Raw genomic sequence first — 26674 nt, 5'->3', positions numbered from 1 at the left:
TGAGCTAATTTTATGTTGCCTACTGCTACGATGTCAGAAATGTTAAAATCTAGCCTTGGGCTCCTTGTGAATTTTTATGTTCATAACTGATGCAGCATTTTAGTGTAATGATTTATCTTTTATGTTTTGGGGAAATTTTATCTTGGAAAATCCTTGAGGTTAAATTGTGCAACTTGTGTCTATGATCTACGGAAATGTTGGGGTGGATTGCACTTTCTCGTTATGCCTATCACTTATTGTTTTACTAAAGGCGTTACGGGATATTTGTTGAAAGTTTTTTAAAAAAATTAACAATCATAAATTTAATCTTACCTGTGAAGTCACATTTGTGGAGAGTTGTTATTTAAATTTCATTGTCTTCCCAGCTTGTCCTTTGCTACTGTATTAAGAGCGTTTCTTGTTTTGATTAATCGCAGCTGCTTGCCTTAAAGAACTATAGCTGATTTTGAAAGATTGAGAATTAGTGTAACTCTTCACTCCAATAAAGTCACCCTGTTAAAAGAAAAATTTTGGTGCTACCATTTGTATCCCCCTTGTTCCCCTTCCACGGCTCACTCATAAGTTACAAACCGTTCTTTCTGCTGCGTCAGCTGTTCAAAGTTCTCCAGCAACTAAGACTAGAAAACTGATGGCAGTTGTTTACCGTTTGCTAATCCCAAAACAAACTTGTTATCGTAAAGGGGAAAATTGAACCTCACAATATATTTTGCATCTTATATAATATTAGCGACCTACCCTTACTTTGCACGCATCCATTACGTGTTACCACTTCTCGCCATATGAGGGTACGTAATGCACCCAGGAACAGTGTCATACATGATTGTTTCGGTGCTCCACGTGTTATGATGGGAGGGATTACGCTGCATGAGCGCATTGATTTCCAAACCTCTTGAGACTGCACACTCAGCGATCCACGTTATTGTGACACTGTACTCCTTCCCCATGTAGGTCTTTCCAGTGGTGCATTCGGCCCTGACATCATTTTTGTAGATGGCAATGCGCGATCGCATCAAACAGCGCAGATGGTGGAGGCCTTCGGCCAGTTATCTGGTCCACCAATTTCCCCCATTTAAATAGCATCCAGCACATCTGGGATGCGTTGGGGAGACTTATTGCAGCACGCCCTCACACGCCGAAGAGCGTTCAATACTTTTCAATCGCGCAGATGAAAGAGTGGAACGCCAACCGCAAGAACTCTTTACCAACTTCCTTGTCAGCATAGCAGCACGTTACAGAGCATGCAATGCTGTCCGTGCTAATCACACACCCTATTATGAACCACGTCCAATCACTTTTAATGTCCAGGGGACCATCATCAATCGCGTTGACTTCTGTGTAATGTCTTAGAATACAAGTATCAAGTCTGTTCGTCTCACTGCGTAATTCTTTCTGTTACTTTCTCTACTATACTGCAGGAGTTCTTTCTATATTTGGTCCAAATTTCATCAAGCTACTCGTATTTTATTTGGCAGTGGCAAATCTTGCGAAAGTTATTTGGTCGTTAAGTTTATCACACGAGTGCATCTGAGATCTAACGCAGAAACCGCATCTGATAACCACCCAACAGAAAACACACAATAAACTAAAACTCTGTTCTCACCTATCACCTCTTATGAAAATGTTGCTCAAGTGCCCCCAGACCCTTGAACGTCATGCACTCCACCACGCTTTCCGCAACCGTTTACCTTCCTCCACATGGATCCTTTACCATCTCATCAAATTCCCCCCTGTCTTCAATCACAATGAACACTTTCGAACAACCTACACCATCTGATAACTCGCCTCCAAAAGAACATCAGCCCTATACTTGCATACCCTCCTGAATCTCTCCCAATGAAATTTCAGCTCTCCCTCCCTTCCTAACCACAAACTCGGCTCCGACTTTAGCCCATCCTTCCAACTATAAGACCATTCTCTCCTCCCCCCCCCCCCGCCCCCGTTCACCTCATCCGTGCTCCCTTTTCCTATACTCCCGTATTTCCCTAACCGTTTTTCCCTCCCCTTCTTTCCCTATCCTCTTTTACTGCTTCAGATTATAGCCTTACTTACATCCTCAACAACTTCCTGACTACAACCATCAACTCCTTCTCCATCGACGCAATCAATCACTCCTCCGTATGTCCATCTTCCTATACTCCTCAATGCTCAATGTCTTTCCCATTCAACAACAAATGATCTTTCCCATAGTAGGTCCTTCTAATTTTAGTAACAATGAAGTGCTTCTTTTTAAGATCATCGTTTTAAATGGATTGTTATTGTTTTCGTTTAGCTTTTTATAACTCCTCTTTAAAATTAAAGAGAGATAAAGTCAAGTTTTGATGTATAAAACCTCCCAGTAATTTCACCTTCAAAAGTTGTTAATTCACTTGCAAATACATCACCATTAAGTTAGTGTTTATTCATTTTAGTGTCACTTGTCCCTTGCTGAAGAACGATTAAACGTACCCCTGACAGCCCACCCGCTGCACATACGGGGCAAGGGGACTGAAATATCAACAAAAATAGCAGGAATATGTATGTTGTGGTGTCGTATCTGCCAGAGCCGGTGCCTTGAAGATTTCTGCGGGCGTCGCGAGAGGAGCTCTGAACATTACTACCAATTAAGAACCTCCAGACGGCTGACCAGTGAAGACAGCCAGGACGGTGTTATAAGCGGCAGGCACCGGGGCACCAATACTCTAGTTCAAGATTACTTCCAGTTGCTAGCTGGTGCCGAACGATACATCGAGTAGTTGATGTGTTGTTGTGTTGTAATCTTCAGTCCAGAGACTGGTTTGATGCAGCTCTCCATGCTACTCTATCCTGTGCACGCTTCTTCATCTTCCAGTACCTACTGCAACCTACATCCTTCTCAATCTGTTCAGTGTATTCATCTCTTGGTCTCCCTCTACGATTTTTACCCTCCACGCTGCCCTCCAATACTAAATTGGTGATCCTTTGCTACCTCAGAATATGTCCTACCAAGTGATCCCTTCTTCTAGTCAAGTTGTGCCACAAATTTCTCTTCTCCCCAATTCTATTCAATACCTCCTCATTAGTTATGTGATCTACCCATCTAATCTTCAGCTTTCTTCTGTAGCACCACCAGCTATATTAGCAAAAATTGAGTGTACTGCCCGTGTCACCCCTCTGCTTACAGCTACCCACGGTTGGCACAATTTGTCAGAAATGTAGCAGTTCTTTCGTACAAGCTGAGTAAAACTTATTTATTTAAAGTGCATTTGTGTCAACTATTATTTTGGTTGCCTGTCCACATTTCTACGGCAACAGATCATTTGGTCACCTTCCACCCGTTTATCATTAGCAGTGGGGACGTAGCATTTGGCCCCTTTGAACATAACGGTTATAGACTTGCATCATAAGATTTGGCGAATCTACGACGCCACATCGTTCTACTTTCTTTATCGCTTTGAAGACTTTTGTATTGCGCTTTCATCACCTGTACTTGTGGATATTTTCGTTTCAGATCCGCGCTTGCCACTTTTGTTCAGTTTACTCGTTTATGCCGCCACATATTGATTTAGCTTTAGTATTTTTTCGCTTTCCCATGGCTACCCCATCACCCCAAGAACAACGCGTACCTGCCTCGCACTTAGCGGCGCCACAATTGCGAGCGCCCTTGGCATCAACTCTCGGTCTAATATAGCTTCTTCAGTTACAGGCGCAATAAATGACGCATCTTACTGAGATCATGAGGAGTTTCATTCAATTTCAGATGGCAGACAATGAAAATCACAATCAGACGCCATCATTTACGGCAGCGCCAACACACTTACTCAGCCATCATTGGTGTTTCCGCGTCACCCATTTGAAGAGGACAAACAGGACTGGGTTGAGTACTTGGCTCATTTTGAAGTTCATCTATTTGCACACCAAGCACCAGGTACTGTTAAATAGTGTTTTATTCTTGTTAACAGCCTGTGTGTCAGTCTATAGAACGTGCTGCAAATCGTTTCCCACCTCGCGCCCAGAACTTGTGACCTATGAAGAATTAATCGAGGCTTTGTAAAGAAGCAGTCACGACAGACTTATAGACAGTGCGCGACAGACTTACAAGGGCTTACTAGGCAATGTAGTTAAATGTATGTGTGGAAAGTATTACGGTGTGGCCGAGCGGTTCTAGGCGCTTTAGTCCGGAACCGCGCTGCTGCTACGGTCGTAGGTTCGAATCCTGCCTCGGGCATGGATGCGTGTGATGTCCTTAGGTTAGTTAGGTTTAAGTAGTTCTAAGTTCTAGGGACCTGATGACCTCAGATGTTAAGTCTCATAGTGCTCAGAGCCATTTGAACCATTTTTTGAAAGTATTATAGTGGCCCCATGACAGGTGACCCCCATACTCGAAACTGGCTGATAACAGAATATGGGAACAGATTCTCAAGTATCGCGATCCTCTTCGGCAGCAAGTTATGCAAATTATTGACTATCAAGACTCTTGTGACAATGCGGTAGATTGTTTTCAGTCAGTAAACATTTACGCTGTAGCGCCTAGCAAATAGCATTCCGCTGCCGTGTAAACAGGCCGTTTCCAAGTCGAGCGCACAGCAGCCCACTCGGGCTCAACAGAGCCAGCCACGTAAACAGCCAGGCACAATAGTGTGTGTTTTCAAACTGAGATTGAGTACTTGGGGCACGTCATTAATTCTCAGAGGATTCATCCGATGGTGTCGCACTTTCAGGCCGTTCCTGACCTCAGACCCCCACACAATGTTACTGACAAGGGGAGGCCGCCAATTGTGAAATTCAGATCCGATTCATACTGCGCATAATAAAAGCTCATGGCCAGAGGTGTAATGTGGCAAAGCACCAAGATGCACTTCTCAGCCGTTCTCGAGAAAATCGATAGTTAAAAGTAACCGTTGTGGTGAAATACTCTCTACGATTAGTAATTTTCTGCAGCGTCGTGGCGCAGCGGTAAGCGCTCGGGTTCGTAATACGAAGGTCGCCGGATCGAATCTCGCTCCATGCAACATTTTTTTTTAAGTATTTGTTTTTTGTAATTCATATATATATATATATATATATATATATATATATATATATATATATATATATATATCCCGGCCATCAGTTGCAACAATTATGCATATAATAAGTTGTTGAAAGTCGTTTGTCGTGGAAAAACTGGCGACTTCGAACATCATTTTTTTTCCGCAAACAAAGTTGTATTTCACAAATGTTATTAATCGTCTTCATAATGTTAACCACGTATAGTTAACGGAAGACGTAGAAACGAATACGTATAGCATAAGTCAAACGTTCGAATTAGAATAGAGACCCCACGAACACAAACTTGCTGTGGCAGGTATGAAATATAAACTCCGTTACTCGCTCGTTACACTTGAACGACAGATGTTGAATGGGCCGAAACGAGCCGCCCCATAACAGCGTAGTTGCCTGCTAACTTCGAAAGAAGGTAGATGCGGTCCCTAGCGCAACTTATAACATCGTCGAAAATCAGTGCGGACGGGACAGCTTTGGTACACCCTGTTAAACAAACGGAAAAATGGAGGCGGTGCAATTGGAGAGCGATCCGCCTTCACCAACATGCATAAGCAATTCATTAATATATATATTTGAATTGCAAAAAACTAATAATAAAAAAATATTGCATGGCGCGAGATTCGATCCGGCGACCTTCGGATTACGAACCCGAGCGCTTACCGCTGCGCTATGACGCTGTAGAAAATCGTTAATCGTAGAGAGTATTTCACCACAACGGTTTCTTTTAACTGTCGATTTCCTCGACAACGGCTGAGAAGTGCATCTTGGTGCTTTGCCACATTACACCTCTGGCCATGAGCTTTTATTATGCGCAGTATGAATCGAATCTGAATTTCACAACTGGCGGCCTCCCCTTGTGAGCTACAGTCAGCGCTAGGGAAGCTGACGTATTACATCCGCTTCTTTCCGAATGAAGCTCAGTTTGTGGCACCATTGCATCGGCTTCGCCGCAAGAATGTACCCTTTGTGTGGTCCCAGGAATGTCACATTGCTTTTCGAAGACTCAAAGATGGATTGATCATTGATAGTTGCCAGTTTCATTCTGATCCTTCAATACCTGCATTGTGTGCTGTAGATGCCTCTTCGTACGGTATCGGTGCGGTACACCCGCACTGGATTGGTTCTCCTGCCAGACCAGAAGCCTTCGCCTCCAAATTGCTAAATAAAACTCAGAGCAACTATTCGCAAATAGAGAAAGAGGCTCTTGCCATCGTCTATGGAGTGACTAAATTTCATCAGTATCTGTACGGAAGCCGGCTGGAATGGCCGAGAGGTTCTAGATGCTATATTGTAAGTGTGCTGGCGTAAGCTGTCACCAGCACACCATCGGCAAAGATGAAGCGAAGATCGATTAGTAGGCGCTGGTTCAAGCGCGTCAATCAAGAAAGAGCCCAGAGACGCACTGAGAGCAAACGCGCCTCCAACGCCCTCTCGACAGCAGGTATTTAGGTCCTAACTCACTCGCTCTTTCAGTTAGTCATTCAATCACAGAATGGGCTCAATTTACGTAGATGTAGAGTTGCCATTTCTCGATACATTGTGGAACTATGAACAAATATGAATAATGATGGATTAAAAGACGTAATCTTACTGTTTAAGGTATTTTCCTTACGACAGTACATAGCGACCAGATTAGTGACTATATCGGGACTTGTACTTTTGAAGCAGTATGAATAAACTTTGTAGTAGCAAGATTACCGATATTGTCTGCGGGAAGACTATTACTTATGAGCTTGCACCACGACGCATGGAGTGTGTGTGTGTGTGTGTGTGTGTGGTTTGAGGTTTTCGGGAGCTAAACAGTGTGGTCATCAGCGCCCAAACGCATAGAAACAGGAACACATGCGGTGAAGGGACGAAGACGGACAGCGAACAAGGAGAACGGCTAAAAGACACAGACCTGATGCAGTTCCAAATCCTCACATACAGAGGCAAAACAAGAGAGAAGAAACGCACAAAAAAGGAAAGGAAACACAAGGAAAAGAGAACAGAAATCGAAGTGAAACAAGTAGGTAATCGTGACTGGCGGACCTCTTACCTAAAACCTGGGTGAGCCAGTCACCCAGCAGCACATTAAAATCCTCTCCCTCAAATCCGAGGCAACAAATTGGACAGGACATAAAACCGTAACACCTTAACCACAGTCGTTGCGTCGTCTTGCAAAATAGAGGGCAAATCCGGTGGCAAGGAAACCGCCGCCCTCTGGTCAGAGAATAAAAGACAGTCAAGTAAAATGTGGCGGACAGTAATCTGGACGCCACAAGCACTGCAGATTGGGGGGTCCTCCCGCCGGAGTAAAAATCCATGCGTTAGGGGACTGTGCCCGATGCGGAGGTGAGTGAGGAGAACCTCATCCCGCCTGCATGAGTGGCAGGACGTACGCCATGGCCGCGTGGTGGCTTTGACCATACGCAGCTTATTTTCACCGACTGCCAGCTACTCCTCTTCCCATTGACGCAAAACACGAAAACGCAAAAGGGAGGTAACAGCATGGTGGGGGGCGTCACATTCAACGACGTGAGGGAGGGAACATGCATCTTTGGCAGCCATATCCGCCAGTTCGTTTCCCCTAATACCCACGTGCCCCTGCACCCAGCAGAAGGAAACCTCCTTCCCCTGCCGTTGCAGCTGGAGTAGGGCATCATGGATGTCCTGGACGACTGTATCCACTGGGTACAAGTGTTGCATGGTCTGAAGGGCACTCAGGGAGTCAGAACAGATGAGACACTTAAGACTGGGAACGCATCTGCTCCAAAGCCCGCAAGATCGCAAACAATTCGGCATCAAAGATGGTAAATGCCGCAGGAAGCCGCAACTTGACGACTCGATCAGGGAAAACAACAGCGCAACCAACAGAGTCCCCCTGTTTAGAGCCATCCGTAAATATTGGTACATGGTCGGGATGATGGTTTAAAATATCGTAAAATAAGGAGGTAAAAACAAACGCAGGAGTGCAGCTCCTCCGGTACTCTGACAAGTGTAAAAGGAGCAACCAGGGAGGCAGGCGACTAAAACCTTGTCGTCGGGGGGCCACACGCCCCACACCAAGGACTCAAGCAAATGCTTGGCACGAATCCCAAATGGTCTCGTTGCCCTGGGACGATTGGAAAATAGACGTTCCATAGGCGGTCAGGCAATGGTAGGGTACGCAGGGGAGGTAGGACAGGCAAGGAATTGGCACACCCGTCGCCCCATGAGGAGTTTCCGCCGGATGGCGAGCGGCGGTTCCCCTGCCTCAGCACACAGGCTGGGGATGGGACTAGTACGGAAGGCACCAGTGGCCAGCCTGATACCCTCATGGTGTACTGCGTCAAGAATCTTCAGATACGAAGGCCTCGCTGACCCACCCATACACAGTGCATCCATATTCAAGACGCGACCGGACAAAAGCCCTATAAAACTGCAGCAGACGCGACCGATCTGCTCCCCAGGACCGATGGCTCAGACACTTCAAAATATTCAGTGCCTTCAGGGCCCGCACCTTGAGGTCTTTAAGGTGAGGCAACCACGACGACTTGGAATCAAAAGTGAGGCCCAGGAACCTCACAGTGTCTCTAAATCGAAGAATAGTGTCCCTCAGACGCAATTCAGGGGAGGTAAAAGGACGTCGAGAAAGATTAAAATGAACACACACAAATTTGTTTGCAGAAAAGGTAAAACCCGTCTTTGCATGGACTCAAGTTCAGTATCCAGTACAAGTAAACAAAGAACCGTGTTAATCCACGTATGCATTTGTATTGTAGAAGGAGGATACAGCCGGCCGCAGTGGCCGAGCGGTTCTAGGCGCTTCGGTCTGGAACCGCGAGACGGCTACGGTCGCAGGTTCGAATCCTGCCTTGGGGCATGGATGTGTGTGATGTCCTTAGGTTAGTTAGGTTTAACTAGTTCTAAGTTCTAGGGGACTGATGACCCCAGATGTTACGTCCCATAGTGCTCAGAGCCATTTGAACCATCTTTACGGAAGAAAGTTTTTCTTGGCCACCGACCACAAGCCTTTGCTGTCACTTTTAAACTCGGCCAAGCCCATTCTGAATCACTCTGCGCTGAAATTGCAACGGTGGGCTCTCATCTTGTCGCACTGCCAATATGTGGTAGTGTACATGCCCGCATCCAAATATGCCACTGCAGACATACTTTCGTGTCTTCGTTAGGGGCTGGATGCGGACGTTGACACATTAGAAGATGTTGTTGACTCATTGACACACAGGACTCAGACGCACTGGACCAGTTTCCATTAGATCGGCGGAAGATCGCCCAGGCAGCGACAGCCATTCTTTTGCGTTACACTCGCAGTGGCTGGCTTCGCACTGTGAAACGACTGAGCGGTGGTTCGCAGATACTCATGCACGTCGGCATGACTCTGTGCTGCAAGAGGTGCTTTTGCTATGTGCTGAATATGAACAATCGCTTACAGTATGAGATTTTCACTCTGCAGCGGAGTGTGCGCTGATATGAAACTTCCTGGCAGATTAAAACTGTGTGCCCGACCGAGACTCGAACTCGGGACCTTTGCCTTTCGCGGGCAAGTGCTCTACCAACTGAGCTACCGAAGCACGACTCACGTCCGGTACTCGCAGCTTTACTTCTACCAGTACCTCGTCTCCTACCTTCCAAACTTTACAGAAGCTCTCCTGCGAGACATGCAGAACTAGCACTCCTGAAAGAAAGGATATTGCGGAGACATGGCTTAGCCACAGCCTGGGGGATGTCTCGCAGGAGAGCTTCTGTAAAGTTTGGAAGGTAGGAGACGAGGTACTGGTAGAAGTAAAGCTGTGAGTACCGGACGTGAGTCGTGCTTCGGTAGCTCAGTTGGTAGAGCACTTGCCCGCGAAAGGCAAAGGTCCCGTGTTCGAGTCTCGGTCGGGCACACAGTTTTAATCTGCCAGGAAGCTTCAATCGCTTACAGTGATTCCCAATGTTCTCCAGAGACGTGTTCATAATTTGATTCGCCAGGATCACTGGGGCGTGCTCAGCACCAAACAATTAGCTCACTGACATTGCAAATGATTTTGCATGGACTCCCAAAAAGAGCAGACGATGGCTCCGTGTCACGCTTATGCAGAATACCTTCTCGACTGTCCTTTGATGGGCTGCAGCCTGAAGTGCCTTGGGTTTGCATTTTGTTGGACCCTACTAGAAGACACGTTTGCTGATAGTCATCGACAGATATTGCAAGTTCCCTTATGTGGTTCCCATCGCTCTACGATGACACGTTACACCCTTCAAGCCTTGCAATTCATATTGTAAAAAAAAATGGTTCAGATGGCTCTGAGCACTATGGGACTTAACTTCGGACGTCATCAGTCCCCTAGAACTTAGAACTACTTAAACCTAACTAACCTAAGGACATCACACACATCCATGCCCGAGGCAGGATTCGAACCTGCGACCGTCGCTGTCACACGGTTCCAGACTGTAGCGCCTTGAACCACTCGGCCACCCCGACCAGCAATTCATAGGGTACCCTGAGTATTTACCGGAGAAGTTTGTGACTGACAACGGATCTCAATTTGTGTCTGCATAATTCGAGGACTTATGTTCAGACAACGGGATTCGTCACTCCGATAGCGCGACTTTTCATCCACGGTGCAACGGAGAAATGTCAAGGTCGTTCGTGTTTTTAAGTAGCAGATGGATTAACTTCGCATCTACCACAGGTGGGACCAAGCTTTGGTGCTCTTCTTGTCGTCCTGCCGCTCCCAGCCTCGCAACGGCGCATCGCCGGCGAAGTTGCTTTACGGACGGCGCCATCGCACCTGGTTCCAGTTACTGCAGCCATTGCGGCGGCAGGCGTCGTTCCGCCCATTCTGACAATGTACGCATTAATGTCCCAGTTTTTTTTTTCCAGATCATGCAGCGGCCGGAAGCGCTAAGAACGCGGCATCGTCGTAAAGTTGCCTGGCAATTGTACGTTTTTGATACATGGTCCAGGTGGATTGCATCGGCGGCACCTGAATCAACAGCGCATCTGTAAACTGCGCGATCCTGTCGCTGACTCTTCGTTCCTAGATTCATTGCCTGCCCAGATGATTCAGCCTGCATCCCCTTCTACTACCCTGGCCTCCTGCGTTGCCTGCAGATGGCCCGGAACCGATGCATATGGATCCTAACCTCATTCGCCGTCAAGTGCGCATCATATGTCCACAGGCATTCCACATCTACATCTACTTTGATACTCTGCAAATCACATTTAAGTGCGTGGCAGAGGGTTCATCGAACAACCTTCACAATTCTCTATTATTCCAATCTCATATAGCGCGCGGAAAGAACGAACACCTATATCTTTCCGTACGAGCTCTGATTTCCCATATTTTATCGTGGTGATCGTTCCTCCCTATGTAGGTCGGTGTCAACAAAATATTTTCGCATTCGGAAGAGAAAGTTGCTGATTGGAATATCGTGAGAAGATTCCGTCGCAACGAAAAACGCCTTTCTTTTAATGATGCCCAGCCCAAATCCTGTATCATTTCTGTGACACTCTCTCCCATATTTCGCGATAATACAAAACGTGCTGCCTTTCGTTGAACCTTTTCGATGTACTCCGTCAGTCCTATCTGGTAAGGACCCCACACCGCGCAGCAATATTCTAAAAGAGGACGGACAATCGTAGTGTAGGCAATCTCCTTAGTAGGTCTGTTATATTTTCTAAGTGTCCTGCCAATAAAACGTAGTCTTTGGTTAGTCTTCCCCACAACATTTTCTATGCGTCCCTTCCAATTGAAGGTGTTCGTAATTCTAATATCTAGGTACTTAGTTGAACTAACGGATTTTTGTATTAGACCGATTTATCGTGTAATCGAAGTTTAACGAGTACCTTTTAGCACTCATGTGGATGACCTCACACTTTTCGTTACTTAGGGTCACCTGTCACTTTTCGCACCATTCAGATATCTTTTCTAAATCGTTTTGCAGTTTGTTTTGATCTTCTGATGACTTTATTAGTCGATAAATGACAGCGCCATCTGCAAACAACCGACGATGGCTGCTCAGATTGTCTCCCAAATCGTTTGTATAGATAAGTATCAGCAAAGGGCCTATAACACTACCTTGGGGAACGCCAGAAATGACTTTTGTTTTACTCGATGACTTTCCGTCAATTACTACGAACTGTGACCTCTCTGACAGGAAATCACAAATCCAGTCACATAACTATGACGATATTCCATAAGCACGCAATTTCACTACGAGCCGCTTGTGTGGTACCGTGTCAAAAGCCTTCCGGAAAATCAGGAATACGGAATCGATCTGAAGTCCCTCGTCAATAGCACTCAACACTTCATGTGAATAAAGAGCTAGATGTGTTTCACAAGAACGATTTTTTCTAAACCTATGTTGACTGTGTGTCAATAGACCGTTTTCTTCGGGGTAATTCATAATGTTCGAACACAATATATGTTCCAAAATCCTGGTGCATATCGATGTTAACGATATGGGTCTGTAATTTAGTGGATTACTCCTACTACCTTTCTTGAATATTGGTGTGACATGTGCAACTTTCACAACGATCCTATCTACTCTGCTGTCGAACAGGGGGTCGCCGCACCACTTCAAGGCGCCGTTGCGATTTGACCACCAGAAGACCTCGTGCCGTTGATGGATGCAGGGGTAAGCCTTCCGTCTCATTTCTCGACTGGCGTTCCGGGACTATCTTAAGGTGAATGCTGGGGCCCGGATAGGAGTTCTGCGCCAGCCACAACTTCGGCTCCTGTCCCCTCATCGCTTTCTGCACCCACGCCGAGTGGGAGATAATAAATAAAATCGCTTATCGCGTCTCAAGGACATTACTTGACGAATACAGACAGACACGGCCGTATAACAGACCACTGCAACACAGCCGAAGCACGCGAGGCAGCAGCTCCAATTCGAACACCAACACAGACAACAATACCGCAACACACACTCACTCAAACAGCGAACACTTTCACCAACACGTATCGCACACAAACTTACACAAATCTAGAGTAATTAAAGTGTATTAAAATAAACAGTGTAATGCAATCAATCCTGTAAATGTGTTCTAGCTAAAGTATGAACAGCAGTCATTAAACCGCTGTTGGGCTGTAACACATGTAACTGAACACTTACTGAATAAGCAACATAATAGGTATAATTCAAGACACGTAATATTGGAAATGAATGTTAATAAATACCCGCAAGAAATAACATACTTAACAATCATACGCCACTGAGCTTTCCGCAATGTACATAATAGTTATAGTGTTTTTTTAAATAGTGTTTTGAAATATTAACCCGTAAATTAAACTGTAACGAGCCGGGACTCCTAGGCTCGAAGTAGTTCCGAGGCTTTCAGACCAGGCTGGCTCAGATAGGGTAATATTTCTCTCTATCCAAGTTTTTCCTGTCATCTGCCATAATATCTCCTTAAATTCTGAATATTTTTGTGTGTGTGTGTGTGATTTTTTTTCTCTTTCAATTTCTAATGTATTTTTAATTTATTATTACTTCCATTGTAATTGCTGAAAACAGTAATTGCTGTTTGTAATATGGAATATCTTTTGTAAAGTACATGAAAACCTGTAAAGTGAAAGACTTGTTATAAAATGTAAGACGACAGGTCTCTAAATGAGCAATAAATCAAATCAAACCCACGCCTCCTTCCCCCTCCGTCGTTGCAACAATCGTCACTATAGACGATGGCGACTGTAGTACCGTAGCTAATTACTACATACTGAGCCGGTGCCTCGAAAATGCGAAGATTACTGCAGGCAACGCGAGTCGCGCTTTGAACAACGCTACCAACAAAAACCTCCAGGCCGTTGACCAATGAAGACCGCCGGGATGACGCCATAAGCGGCAGGTACCTTGGCACCAGTCTTCTATTCAGTATTACTTCTAGCATAGTATTTTACCCATCCTCAGCAACTGTAGTTGTGTGTAACGAAATAATAAGCACCCAGCTGCATAAAAGGAATTTCATTTCCTTACTGGTTTCGGGCAATTACTGCGCTTCTTCAGAAGTTTATACCTATCGAATTATTTGCGAGTGTAAAGAATAAGATGTATGCAGCAAAATACCGTGGTCATGTGATTCATAGTGTCTGTACAAAAATAGTATAAAGAAAAGAAACAACAAGTAATGCGTTAGGTATAACCTTCTGAAGAAGACCGAAACCGGTAAAGAAATTAAATTTATTTTCTGCAACTGGCTGTATTACTGTAGTTGGTGCCGAAAGTTATACGGAGTTGTTGATAGCTATCTCTACCAGCAAAAGTTCATTGTACTTAGACCCATGTCCGTGTCGGGTTTCTGCTGATAACTAGCCACGGCTTCCCCATGTTGTCAGCAGCGTAGCAGTTATGTTGCACAAGTTGAGTTAATTACATTTACTGAAAGCGCACTTGTGTCAACTAATCTTCCGTTTTCATGTCCAACCTATGGCGACAGATTCTTTGACCACCTTCCACCCACTTATCATTATCAGCAAAGAAGTAACATTTGGCTCCTCGAAACATAAAGACGGTAGTCTCGCATCATAATATACGAGGGTAATCCCAAAAGTAAGGTCTCCTATTTTTTTATAAGTACCTAGACCTGTTTATCTCTACAGTGGTTTACATCAGTTAACAGCTTGAACATTTAGCTATTTTTCGACATAATCACCATTTCTTTCGATCCATTTTTGTAGACGCTGTGGCAGTTTTTGTATGCCCAGCTTTCCGCCATGCTGTTCAGAAAGTTATGAACCTCTTTTTTCACCTCGTCGTCGGAGCTGAATCTCTTTCCGGCCAAATGTTCTTTTAACCTAAGGAACAGATGATAGTTACTGGGCGCCAAGTCAGGACTATAGGTTGGGTGGGTGATTATGTTGCACTGAAACAGTTGCAGGAGAGCAACGGTTTGTCGAGCGATGTGTGGGCGAGCGTTGTCATGTAGAATGTGTACACCCTTGCTCAACATTCCTCTTCTCCCGTTCTGAATTGCCAGTTTGAGTTTTTTCAGAGTCTCACAGTACCTGTCAGCGTTAATTGTGGTCCCAGCGATTCAGGTAAAAGAAGAGGTCCATAGCTTTCTGAACAGCATGGCGGCCAGCTGATATGACATGAGCATACAAAAACTGCCACAGCGTCTACAAAAATGCACCGACAGATATGGTGATTATGTCGAAAAACAGCTAAATGTTCAATCTGTAAACTGATGTAATCCATTGCAGAAATAAACAGGTCTATGTTCTTATAAGAAAAATAGGAGACCTTACTTCTGTGATTACCCTCGTAAGTAACTCAGGCTGATTTTACTCACTGAACTGCCACCTACAACATTGTTCGTCATTGTCAGTTCTGTTACAAGGGGTGTCAGGCTATGTGATAGACAAACGCTTCTCTCAAACCGAGTAATCACGTTACATTAGAAAAACGAAAGAAGTGTCTTAGCTCAAGATACTGCTTTTTCATCAATCATCCTCATTAAAAGAGGGGCATTCATAAATTTATGCCCGCATCTCGTGGTCGTGCGGTGGCGTTCTCGCTTCCCACGCACGGGTTCCCGGGTTCGATTCCCGGCGGGGTCAGGGATTTTCTCTGCCTCGTGATGGCTGGGTGTTGTGTGCTGTCCTTAGGTTAGTTAGGTTTAAGTAGTTCTAAGTTCTAGGGGACTGATGACCATAGATGTTAAGTCCCATAGTGCTCAGAGCCATTTGAACCATTTTGAACCATAAATTTATAATTATCACCCAGAAAAAATAGTTATCTAATTAATTTTTTGTTTATTTTTAGGCACATGTCTATAGTCCTGGTACACATTTAAATCACGGCGCCACATTATACGTAGCACGCCGCTAGAGCAACCAAAACAAACTGGCATAGACCATAGATAAATTGCAGTATCGTACGGTTTCCTATTCTCCATTTCAAACGGATGAGCGCTGGATCAGTCCATGTCGAGTTGGAGGAAGCGCATGCCAACAATGCACCGTTATATGATATAGTGATTAGGTGGCAGTGATGCTTCTAACGTGGACGAGCAAATGTGAAAGACGAAGAACGAAGTGTCAGACCATCTCTCTGTGAACAACCGGCAATGATAAGAGAAGTGGATCCCCTCCTCGTCAAAGATTTGCTTATCACAATCGAAGCGGTAGTGGAAAAAGGGAAAATTAGTGATTAATCACTTTCTAACATATCGCACAACATTTTGAACTTGACAGATTGCGCCGACCACTGACGGGGAAATATTTCCATGTGCTAATGAACGATCTTGATGGTTCTTGGCGAGTCTGTAGAAGGGCCAAAATTATAAAATATGTACAGTTTTGCTTGTTCCCAATTTCACGATCAAGGAGTAAAATACACCCGAAAATGTAATTTAGCACGTTAACTTTAAAAGAAATATCTTCGAAACAATGATACATAAAAAATATTTTTCACATAAAAGTTGATAATTAATTAACGTTCGTAAAAACTATATTATCAACTTTTGTAATAATCTGAAATTTTGCAAAATTCTACATCACCATTAATTACTTTTCAAAGAACTAAAATCTTCGTTATAACATAAATTAAGGAAGTTTTCAAGCCACGTGCATCTATGTTCAGTACAGTTGGTTTCTGAAATACAATTTCTGTAAAATAAGCTGGAAACAATGTGCTGTCAGATAATACGTAATTAAAATATCCAAATGTTCAATATTATTCTAATTATTTATTTCAATTATTTTTGTTTTATATTTTTAATTGTTATTTATGTTTTGCTTCGTGTTTTCTTTTTGTTTTTTAATTTACCATTTCACATAAGAGTGTTCCGTTCACTGAATATAATAATTAACTCATTATTATGATACAAAATCATTATAGTAATGATAATCAGTAAAAATGCTTAAAATATAACGATTTCTTTCACCAGACACACAGAATGAAGGAAACGTCTTCACATACTACACACGACGAACAACACATTATAAAACAAAATTCAGCAGGCTTCTCAAATTGTGTCGGGGTATCCTCTAAATATCCTCAATTCCATCACGCATATTTCAGGACACAGGAAGACCTGCTATAAGCAGACAGTCTACATCAGAGCTACTCAACGTAAAAGTTGCTAAGAGTGCAGGTGAAGATTCAGATCACTATCTACCTACCGTTAAATTCAAAATTATGTTAATATATAAAAGAAAGAGCCAATATCAACCTAAAAAGTTTGACACTCAGAAATTAACTAAGGGAGATAATTTCATGACACTTTTGGAAAAGAGAACACCTAAAACATGGGAAGAACTTCAAAAAGACATAGTGCAGACAGCAGAGGAAACCATTCTCCTTACCAAAAAATGGAAACATGCCTGGTGGAATGATGAGTGTGACGAGCTAATCCTAACAAGACAGCGAGCTTGGAATATATGGAATGCAAATAAAAAAGATAAAGATAGGAAGTCCCTAAAAGAAGCCAGAAAGCAAGCTTCAAAAGGCCTTATAAGAACAAAGTACAATACATGAAAGACTAATTAGCATCAATAGACACCAACTTCAAACAGAACAATGCTAGGGACTTTCAAACAACTTCCAAAGTAGCGTAAAGAAACACATTCCACCCAGTCTATTTTTCACGGACCCAAAAACTGCCTATAATAACACAGAGAACTGTAGAATACTTGCCGAATACTTTAAGGAACTACATAATTGTGATCCACCGAAAGAAAAATTTACTTTCGATATTGTAAACCCAACACCACCGGACTCAAAGCCGCCAAACACAGAAGAAATAAAAGAAATCATAAAAGACCTTAAAAATAATAAAGCACCTGGAGAGGATAACATAGTTGCTGACCTATGGAAGTGCTCTAGAGACAACATGATGCAATTTCTACCAGCAATACTCAAATCTGGACAACACACAGCTTACCACCAGAATGGACATCTGCACTAATACGCCCACTACATAAAAAAGGGAAGAGAACAGCCCCTAGTAATTACAGGGGAATCTCCCTCTTACCAGTGACCTATATGATATTACCTAAGGCGCTTTTATAAAGAGCAGAACAAATACTTGAGAAACAACTAGGAGATTATCTGGAAGGATTTAGGAAGGGAAGGTCCCGTGCAGAACAAATATTAAACTAAAAGAACATAACAGAAATGAGGAAATTCAGGAACTTAAAATATGTAATTACTTTTGTAGATTTTAAAAAAGCCTATAATTCAATTGACAGAAATACACTGCTTGACATCTTAAAAGAATTGCGACTTGATACTAAAACAACTGAAATAATTAAAACAACTTTGACAAATATAAAATCGAAAGTAAAATTTAGGAAGAGCTCTCAAAATCGTTTGAAATAAAGTAAGGTGTCCGACAGGGATCACCTCTGGTTTTCAATTGTGTGTTAGAGAAGGTAGTTCGAGAATGGAGGAAGGCCATCAATACTAATAGGATTCAGCTAGGAAGAAACCCAAACCAGATCAAATGTTCACTGTTTAGCCTTCGCATATGACATGGCATTGATTACAAATTCGCTACATAATGCCGAAGAACAAATAAGAGAGCTGTAAAAACAAGCAACCAAAGTAGGACTACAAATATCCTTTGAAAAAAAAGTTCATAACAAACATCTGTGATGCTCTTCAAAATATTGCAGTTGACAGCAATACAATACGCAAAATAGATTTCTTTAAATACATAGGACAGTGGATTACATACAATGCAAAAGAAAAGACAGCTATAGAAACGAGAGTGCACAAAATGTAAATATTGTTTCATATGACCAAAAACGTTTATAGCAAAAAAATCCTTGTCCTGGAACACGAAATTAAGATATTACCAAACAGTGGCCAGACCTGAAGCTCTATATGCGGCAGAAACACGTAAACTAACAAGAAATCGAGATCTTGATAAACTATAGAAGGTCGAAAGAAGAATTTTTAGGAAAATACTGGGAGCTAAAGGAAACGATAATGCTGAGTACGGGTTAAGACCAAACAGAGAGCTACCCTTGAAAACAGAAAAACTAACTGATGTAATGAGGAAGAGAAGACTACAATTTTTTGGACATATATTCAGATTGGATAACAACAGACTATCCAAGCGGATATTCACATTACTCAATAGCTAGAAATCCAAGTCCGCATGGTTCACAGAGACTGTAAATGACATGGAAAACGCGGGAATTACAATAGACACCATAGAAAACAAAACACATTTCAGAAAGGCCGTTCAAAAGATAGAGTTTCAGGAGAGAAAGAAAACAACTAGACGAAAGTGGATTCAAGAAGAAAGGAAACAACACTCTAAAAGGATGAAGGAAATTTGGAAACTAAGGAAATTTAATACAATGCAGAGTAACCAAAGTTGATTCAGCGTACCCTCTAAATGGGTTATTCGAAAGAAGAAGAAGACGATAGCATTTTATTACACATATATGGACGCGGCTTGAAAGCTTATTTAATTTATGCTGCAGTTAAAGTTTTTTCAGTTTTCAAAGTTAATTAATGGCGGTGCGGTACTTTGCATAATTTCAAATTATTACAAAGGTTGATTATACAGTATTCAAGAACGTTAATTACACATCACCTTTTATACGAAAACCATTTTTTTTATATTATCGTTTCGAAGATATTCCCTTGAAACCTGATACGCCAAATTACAATTCGGGGCATGTTTTAAATCTTAAAAGTGAGACTGGGCACAAAGAAAAAAATACGTTATGCATTTTTCCCCCATTACCCAACCACGAAGCTTCGTCAAAATCGTTTATGTACACTTGGGTATGTTCCCTTGTCAGTTCCACGACAGCTCACACCCTTGTACAGCAAAAGACAGCCGAAGCGAAGCAGCAGCAGAACCGTTTCAGCATTTTCAGGCCAATCCATATGACCAATGACATCTTTAGCCTCCTGATCACCTTGGACGAATGATAGATGTAAAACTATGACCCCGAGACAAAAGGAGCAAAGAATCAATACAAACATGTGCATTCACCACCACCAAAATAGTGCTAGGCCCCGTAATCCTCGGACAAGATGAAGCTAAGCGTTTTTTGCGACTGACGTTGGGTGAAAATAATAGATTGTGCTCGAAATGGGCAAACCGCTATTAAAATCTCCAGACGCGGTCATAGGAGGCTCTCAAGATGAGGTTTTGCGGGAAGTCATTCCAGGTGGTGCTTTTGCTCCAAGAAAATGCCCCAGGTCATTATGCTCACGGCACAGTCACCCATGCTGGTTCTTTGGGCTACCAAATTTTGCCACACTCTGCCCCGTTTTCTCCTGATGTGGCATCCTGTGATCTTCCTCTTCTGTCGGATGTATAAACCATTGCGTGAAAGGCGATCCTATAATTATGTGATTTTCGAGGCGGACCGTTCCATGACAATCAAAATCCAGACGTCTACAACGAAGGTCCCTGCAAAGTCATCTATCGTTGAGATCAAGGCGTTGTATTAAAGGATAAAAATGCAGAGAAGGAAACACAACAACCAAGTTTCACGCTCGCAGCTTCATTTTTTCGAGGTTTTAATTAAAACTTTATAATTACCTCTTGCTCAGTTAGCCGCTAGGGGCACCGCGTGCTGAAGCTAGGCAATGGCTTGTACTCGTCAAGTTCTGCGCTATGTAAAATGTTCCTAGCGCTTCTACGCCCGTAGTGTGGAATTTCGTGTCAGCTGCGGTGCCTTTAATGGAAACAGTTTAATGTAAATTAATCAAAGTAATACCTGTTTCAGTACTTAATTTTTTGATAACATTTTACTTTTCGTAGAAAAATAAAAGCAAAGCACTTACTGTAACAGTACTTTTTTCACTATGGCCTCCTTTTCGTGGGATTTTAAGGAAATTATTCGGAGAATAAACTGATTTTTTTATTATTCTAGTATCGCATTTCCACATAATATGGAGCGCCTACATTTTCATTATTGGTCATCCACCCTCTTCACACAAATTACGCTGTAATTTATGACAGACTCATTTCATTAATTTACATCTACAGCCGTCTAAAATGTTATCCTCATACGTTTCTAGAATAATAAATGTATGATTTTTTAATCCTGCAAAAGAGGTTTCGAAATTTTTCAGAACTTTTATTCTATAATTGAATTGGAATTTAAACAACTTCATTGTTTTCATCAGAACACGTTTTCAAAATACACTCCTGGAAATGGAAAAAAGAACACATTGACACCGGTGTGTCAGACCCACCATACTTGCTCCGGACACTGCGAGAGGGCTGTACAAGCAATGATCACACGCACGGCACAGCGGACACACCAGGAACCGCGGTGTTGGCCGTCGAATGGCGCTAGCTGTGCAGCATTTGTGCACCGCCGCCGTCAGTGTCAGCCAGTTTGCCGTGGCATACGGAGCTCCATCGCAGTCTTTAACACTGGTAGCATGCCGCGACAGCGTGGACGTGAACCGTACGTGCAGTTGACGGACTTTGAGCGAGGGCGTATAGTGGGCATGCGAGAGGCCGGGTGGACGTACCGCCGAATTGCTCAACACGTGGGGCGTGAGGTCTCCACAGTACATCGATGTTGTCGCCAGTGGTCGGCGGAAGGTGCACGTGCCCGTCGACCTGGGACCGGACCGCAGCGACGCACGGATGCACGCCAAGACCGTAGGATCCTACGCAGTGCCGTAGGGGACCGCACCGCCACTTCCCAGCAAATTAGGGACACTGTTGCTCCTGGGGTATCGGCGAGGACCATTCGCAACCGTCTCCATGAAGCTGGGCTACGGTCCCGCACACCGTTAGGCCGTCTTCCGCTCACGCCCCAACATCGTGCAGCCCGCCTCCAGTGGTGTCGCGACAAGCGTGAATGGAGGGACGAATGGAGACGTGTCGTCTTCAGCGATGAGAGTCGCTTCTGCCTTGGTGCCAATGATGGTCGTATGCGTGTTTGGCGCGGTGCAGGTGAACGCCACAATCAGGACTGCATACGACCGAGGCACACAGGGCCAACACCCGGCATCATGGTGTGGGGAGCGATCTCCTACACTGGCCGTACACCACTGGTGATCGTCGAGGGGACACTGAATAGTGCACGGTACATCCAAACCGTCATCGAACCCATCGTTCTACCATTCCTAGACCGGCAAGGGAACTTGCTGTTCCAACAGGACAATGCACGTCCGCATGTATCCCGTGCCACCCAACGTGCTCTAGAAGGTGTAAGTCAACTACCCTGGCCAGCAAGGTCTCCGGATCTGTCCCCCATTGAGCATGTTTGGGACTGGATGAAGCGTCGTCTCACGCGGTCTGCACGTCCAGCACGAACGCTGGTCCAACTGAGGCGCCAGGTGGAAATGGCATGGCAAGCCGTTCCACAGGACTACATCCAGCATCTCTACGATCGTCTCCATGGGAGAATAGCAGCCTGCATTGCTGCGAAAGGTGGATATACACTGTACTAGTGCCGACATTGTGCATGCTCTGTTGCCTGTGTCTATGTGCCTGTGGTCCTGTCAGTGTGATCATGTGATGTATCTGACCCCAGGAATGTGTCAATAAAGTTTCCCCTTCCTGGGACAATGAATTCACGGTGTTCTTATTTCAGTTTCCAAGAGTGTATATTTTCATCAGAACGTTTTCATAATATTTCACCCTACTGTGCTTTCACGATATTTTTTGAAAATCAACTGAACAACTGTAAACGAAATCTTTTATGATCGAAAAAAGTTAACTTTTCAGTTTCTTTCCTCTGCGTATATCAAGTAAAGAAGCGAAAATCATTGATCGAATTCCCGAAGAAATAGTCAGCTCCAAACAACCGGGACTGGAAACAGATCTGAGAACTTTTCCAAAAACAACCAACAAGTTTTAGTTATGGTCTCGATTGCTAACGATAACATCCCGTCAGCAGATTGAAACTCCTATATGTTATTCAAATGCTTGAAGTAAATTACAGAGAACACCGAGAACACGCTGGAATCGAGATATTAGCATTCCTCTGTCCTCAGATTGCTCGAATCCACTGCAAATTTTTGCGCATTCCATGTGCAGAGAGAATGACCTCGATGTCGACAGGACGTTAAGCGCATGTGCCGACAACCGACAAGAGTGGTCTCCATGCAAGCAAAACCGTTCTGCATTATAGCAAAAATACCGAGTTTGCTAGTCTCAGAGATGCTATCATAATGTTTTTACGTAAAAAATAAAAGAAACGGGAAAATCTCTCGGTGGAAGATCCGGGCTGTACGGAGGACGTTGCAGCGTTTCCCAACCAAATTGCAGAAGCGTGACCTTGTCCGACTGGCAGTGTGGGGGCAGGCGTTATCGTGGACTAGGAGGATTGCGCCCGACAACATTCCGCTAGCGCGAGGGCAAACGGCAAAGCCCCCAGTGGAAACATACCACACCTCCCTCGCCAAATAAATACAAAGCTGTTCACGCAAGTTCAGTAAGGTCATAACCCTCTTCTTCGAATTCAGGGGCCCTCTGATCGTCGAGTTCCTCGAGTGTGGAACGACAAGAAACGCACAGCGCTCTGTAGTCATTTTGCAGAATCATGCGAAGCGCCATAATGTCATGACGCCCAGGAGCTCTGTCAGAACGAATCATGCTTTCGCTCGATAACGCCTGCCCCCACACTGCCAATAAGACGAAGGTGATGTTTGCAACATCCTCCGTACAGCCCGCATCCTTCGCCGTGTGGTTGAAGAAATGTACGGGTGTACACAGTCGGACAAGGAACTGCATGAGTGGATGTGACTGCGTTCTACGAAACAGGAATTGATTGTCCCGGCTCCCAGTGCGGTAGATGTCCTAACGCGAGGGTTGATTACTTTTGAAGGGAACCATTCCATGCTCCCGTTGTGGTGGGAGTTTAGTTTTCAGCTGAGTGCCCCTTATATAACACAGAACATTCCAGGGAGTCCACTACTTGTCGTCGGGTGGCAAGCGCCGATGTGAAGCGGTTACGACGTGATTGGTGCACAGTACGACGGCCACCTGAGGTGGTCAGACATGTTGGACCGGAACCTTCAATAGCATGCCTGCCCTCATCTTCCATGTTCTCAGTTAGCAGGCCCTGTCAGGTCAGAATGCCCCAAAAATCTGGATATTTTACATTTTAACGGGCTGGTTAAATTGAGATCCAAAATTAGGCTCGCCGCTAAGGGTAACAGCGCGGTGTGGAGCACCTTGCCACGGTTCGCGCGGCTCCCCACTTCGGAGGTTCGAGTCATCCCTAGGGCATGGGTGTGTGTGTTGTCCTTAGCGTAAGTTAGTTCAAGTTAGATTAAGTGGTGTGTAAGCCTAGGGACACATGACCTCAGCAGTTTGGTCCCATAGGGAGTTACCACATTATTTACCAAAATGAGGCTCATTTCAAACAACGTAAGATGCTCATAACGCTGACTCACACCAGTACGCGGCCTATCCGTATCCTTCACATTGATCACGCAACGTCTGACGCTGTTCACGCCTCTTAATACTCTACCAAGCCTGGTAACAACATCAAACATGAACAACACTAATGCCAGCTCGTACCCGATCTACCTGTCACAGAGAACTGCATCTCCAATTATTTACAAAAAAACTGGCTCTGAGCACTATGGGACTCAACTTCTGAGGTCATCAGTCCCCTAGATCCTAGAACTACTTAAACCTAACTAACCTAAGGACATCAGACACATCCATGCCCGAGGCAGGGTTCGAACCTGCGACCGTAGCGGTCTCGCGGCTCCAGACTGTAGCGCCTAGAACCGCACGTCCACTCCGGCCGGCCGTAATGATTTACATACCCACTGATGGTGTGTGCGTGTACAAAGTTACTTTGACCTCTGGCGGTGCCTTCTCGATGTCTCATGACTCTTTTTGTCATGCAGTGTAACAGGAAGCAGCAGTATAGTCATAGTTCTTACGTCACACGAAAATGTGTGTCTGGGGAGGGAGGGGGGGGGGGGGGAGGGAGAGGGTGCGTGGGTAAGCGTAGGAGGAAGTTAGTGTGTGGATAGTGGTGAGACACAAATGTCTAGGATAGCGTTATCGACTAACTTGATAATGAGTGTAATTGTACTAAAGAGCATCTATAAACTATACCTGTACATAATTATGTGCTTCTTCGTGGAACTTCTGTTAGTCTTGCATGAAGAATCTGTGCTCAATTGTGTATAACGTGAAGCTACTAGGTGTGGCCATTCCTATTACCCAGATAATGTGCCCACCGTTCGAGGTACACGATGTAGAATGCAGTTACAGGCTACAGTACAGATACAGCGGTCCGTGTTGCGAGCTGACGAAGAAGAGGAGGGCTGGGAAGCCGCTGGACACTCACCTGTAGCGCTCGCAGTACTCCGACTTGCCCTTCTTGCCACCTTTGGCCGGCTTCCCCTTGCCCTTGCTGTCTCGCGTCGCAGTCGAGCCCATTTTGATGGAACTCGTCAGCTGGGAGCCAGACGAAATATGTCGAATACCAGGCTCCATCTCCAGTAGTACCTCCAGTTCATTTGCTTCCTTCTCGTCCAGTAAGTCCACGTTAAGCCTGAAATCCACGTTAATGTCAGTTACTTCACTGCTTCGTAGTCTCTTAAGTGTACAGTTTAAGATCGGTGTGTTTGGTTGGTTCAAATGGCTCTGAGCACTATGGGACTCAACTGCTGAGGTCATAAGCCCCCTAGAACTTAGAACTACTTAAACCTAACTAACCTAAGGACAACACACACATCCATGCCCGAGGCAGGATTCGAACCTGCGACCGTAGCAGTCGCGCGGTTCCAGACTGTAGCGCCAGAACCGCTCGGCCACCAGCGGCCGGCATCGGTGTGTTTGTTGGCGACATTGTAGTTTCACATTGTAGTATCACGGAGGAGCCGTCACAAACGCTGTGACTTGTGAAAGAACGGAAAGGTTCTTAAGCGAGACAAGACCGTTTCCAAATTATTACATCACTACTTGTGTCCTGCCACGCTGCTAGTGTTATGAACCAGCGCCGGTGTCAGAATATCATTGTAAGAAAGTATTCTCGAGCGTGCCATCCAATTCCTCGCTACCTGTTTCCTGCAGGCTATCGTAGGTGAAGGGTGGTGGCGTTGTACTGCCACATCCTAATAATTTTTCTATTTGACTTTACACTACTTTCACTATTCTGTTTATGTAATTCTCTGAATATAAAGTATTATGAACTCCTTGGGCAAACGTCATATTTCGGTTTAATTTATGTCTCTGAACATGTAAAATGTCTGATATAGTGGTGAGTCCACCAGCAGCACTTTTGTAAAACGGAAAACATTATAAAAACTGACCAATAAGTCGTTGCTTCCCACATTAAATGGCCTAAGTCTGCTGATAAAATCAGTCGAATTTCTGAAATGATTTGGACTTTTTCTACAATTGTTTGGAGTAAAGACACCAAGTACTTGGCCAAATGGTAGGAGGCTGCTCCAATATTCCTCACAATACGTCGCAGAGGTATACCTTCTTTATGGGTCTTGGGTAGTCTTTAGCGCCCGGGTGGAAATGGATTATGTTGTCTCAGTCTCTTAACGACCACCTTTACCACAGAACAGCAAAAACGCATGGTAAACCGAGATCTCAACCGGGCTTCCAGTAACTTGTTTCCGACGCCATCGTGGTGACACTGCCCGTAACCTCTATCTGGATTTAAGATGTTGCCCACCGTCTATTCGTCAGAGACAGTCAAACAACCTTAAACGATATTCTCGTGGTGCGGTTCTGCAAGGAACGGTACCTCCTCTGTTTGCTAACTGTTGTCTTGAGTCCTCTTCG

The sequence above is a fragment of the Schistocerca americana genome, chromosome 4 (genome assembly GCF_021461395.2).
Source record: "Schistocerca americana isolate TAMUIC-IGC-003095 chromosome 4, iqSchAmer2.1, whole genome shotgun sequence".
In the NCBI taxonomy this organism is placed as follows: domain Eukaryota; kingdom Metazoa; phylum Arthropoda; class Insecta; order Orthoptera; family Acrididae; genus Schistocerca; species Schistocerca americana.
Note: the sequence above shows the minus strand (reverse complement) of the source record.